Below are 3137 nucleotides of genomic sequence, written 5' to 3'. Positions count from 1 at the left end.
CCCCCCAATTGAGAATGGCAACCAGATGGCAGGGGCGGCAGGGTTGGTTTTCACTTGGGATGCACCGATACCGGTATTTTGGTACCGAGTACCGATAATTGTTTTTGTCTGGAGCGCCTGGCTTCCTGATTAGCCGGGAAGCCGGGCAGCGCGTAAAGACTCACCACCCGGCTTCCCGATTAACAAGAAAGTCCCCTCTTACCTTAGTATGTGCAGTCTGTCACCCCCGAGGCCTCTCCAGCCAGAAAGCGGCCTTCCTCCGGTACCCAGCCGGAGCTGTCTGGCCAATGAGAAAGCCGGGCGCCGTGTAATGACGCGACACCCTGCTTTCTGATTGGCCGGGAGGACGGCTCCATGCTCCCTCGTCATGAGATGACGAGGGAGCATGAAGCCAGCTTCCCGGCCAATCAGAATGCCGGGCGCTGCGTCATTACACAGCATCCGGCTTCCCGACCAATCAGGAAGCGCGTCATTACCCCCTGCCCGGCTTCCTGATTGGCCGGGAAGTCGGCTCCATGCTCTCTCATCATAAGTGACGAGAGAGCATGGAGCTGCTTCCCGGCCAATCAGGAAACCGGGCAGCGTGTAATGACGCGTTGCCTGGCTTCCTGATACAGATAGTACTCGTGCTAGTCATCGGAGCATTTGGGCGAGTACGAGTACTCGCCCAAATACTCGGTATCGGCACCGATATCGATACTAGAATCGGTATCGGTGCATCCCCAGTTCATTTTAAAAAAAATCTTATCTTTGTTTATTATTTTTTATCAATTAAAATTTTTACATTTTTTTTTCTTTCTTGACTTAACTTTATTGCCATCACACAGGGGATAACAAGCCCCTGTGTGATAGCATTTGGAGGTGACAGCTTCTCCTTATTGAACCCGTCACTTCCAATACAGGAGCTCTAGCACAGCACTGTGCTAGAACGTCAGTGACAGCTGAGATGGCAAGGTTGCGAGTGCAGCTCTCCCCTCTCAGTGTTCACACGGAGCAGAGCGGGGAACAGACGTTCTCCGCTCTGAATGGGCCCTGGTGCCGGGTCCCCCAGAGGAGCAGGGGTCCCCGAAAACCACGGTGGGAAAGGAGGTGGGGAGAGGCAGCCAGGTGAGGTGGGGGCAGACCATGGAGGAGGGTGGCGTCAGAGCTGCACAGATATTACAAGTGATCTCAGCGACATTTCCCGGATAAATGTAGAGCGGGGAAGCCAATTTTTTTTTTTTTTTAGTACAAGTGATCTCTACATTTAGTTCTATTTGCCTGAAGCAGGGCTAAATGTAGAAACAAAAAAACACTACCAGCCCGAGGGCTGTGCCGCCCCTCTGTTCACTGACCTTGTGGGAAATCCGGCCCTGTGTACACAATACATTGCCAGTGTCACCATTACACAATCACGTGTACAGTTGCCTACCCTTGGCAATCATACGAATATTCATGATGGAACCCTGTTAGAGGAAGCTAATGATGACCTCATATTTCTAACCCTGAATTGAAACCAAGCTGGGTGCAGCCATGTTGGATACATTGTCAACAGCGCCAGCAGATTTGGAGTCGTCACTTAAAAGGAGTGATTTTCAATCAGCCTCATAATCTGAGCCGACCTGTGACAATGAGACTGTCACAGGTCGGCTCTGTAGATCGGGAAGTGAGCGAACACATACCGGCGTTCGCTCACTTCTCGATCCTGTGTCGGCAGAGAGCCGTGACAGGGGAGGGACTGGATTCCCCCCTTCCTTGTCAGATCCTCCAGCGCTGACTGGCGGTACGGACGGGGGAGGGGGCGGGTACAGCTGGCTCTGCCTTTAGATAGGCAGAGCCAGCTGTCACTCACGCAGCTGGGTGGATCCAGACAGAATTGTCAGGATCCGTTCCGACTGCGGCTTCCCAGTATACCGCGAGCTGCAGCTCACCATATACTGAGCTTTGGGTGATGGGAGGACGCTAGTTTGTGTCCTCCCGTTACCCTAAGGAGAACTATGGGGAAAAACACTGACCCCATAGTTCTCCTTTAAGTAACACTCTATAGCAGGGGTGTGGAACCTCCGGCCTTCCAGCCGTGGTGCAACTACAAATCCCATGATGCATCTGTCTCTGGGAGTCATGCCTATGCCTGTCAGTCTTGCAATGCTTCAAGGGATTTGTAGTTTCACCACAGCCGGAGGTTCCCCACCCCTGCTCTATAGCAAGGGTAGGCAACCTCGACCCTCCAGCTATGCTGAAACTACAAACCCCATGAGGCACTGCAAGACTGACAGGCATGGGCATGACTCCCAGAGGCATGATGGAATTTGTGTTTTCACCACAGCTGAAGTGCTGAGGTTGCCTACCCATGCACTATAGTATTCCCCTACATTATTTCCAAGCCAGAATTAAAACCAAGCCCAAAAGGTAGCCATAAATCACCACTCTGGGCAGCAGCAAAAAAAAAAAAAGAAAAGACCCTTGCAGTGGGCATTTGCATCCTGATAGGTGGAGAGATTAGCTCATTGCTCTGCGGCTTCTCCTGCTATTGTCCCGTCACCAGCTGAGAGGGTTAATGTGAGCCTGGGCGTACAGGAAGATGAATGGTGCTGGGTGACTGAGGACATCTAGTGGTGGAAAAGAAGTACTGCAGAGGACAGGGCTGGATTGATCTGCCATCCATAGAAGTAATATAATAGGATCAATATACAGAAATGGGGACATGGCCAACAGCAACCAATTATTTTTCAGCACTGTGCAGTCTCAACAGTTCTAATTTTCATAGAGCAGCCCCGCTGTGTGACAATAATGTAAATGAACCTATGCTTAGCCCACACAGGATTACCAAACCCGCCACCATTTATTGTTACCAAACTGCCACCCTTCCTTGCTGCCCATGCTCACCTTCCCTTGCTTCCCCACACCACTCCTTTCAGGCCATTGGTACTACACAGAGAAGTCCCATAAAAGCTGCAGGTGATGAGGACTCTCTCCCCACACATGTGACAGACCCGGGTTCCTAAGCAGCTAATCATCATGCACAGCACGGTCATATGGGAGAAAGTCACATGATTCCAATACCTGGGAAAAATAGGTAGGCTCAATGTGCAGCCAGGGAGGGAGGCAGTTAAAGCTAAACATTAATCCCCCCCCCCCCCACCTTCACAAAACATCGA

The sequence above is a fragment of the Nanorana parkeri genome, unplaced genomic scaffold (assembly GCF_000935625.1).
Source record: "Nanorana parkeri isolate BGI_ZX_2015 unplaced genomic scaffold, ASM93562v1 scaffold1776, whole genome shotgun sequence".
Lineage (NCBI taxonomy): Eukaryota > Metazoa > Chordata > Amphibia > Anura > Dicroglossidae > Nanorana > Nanorana parkeri.
Note: the sequence above shows the minus strand (reverse complement) of the source record.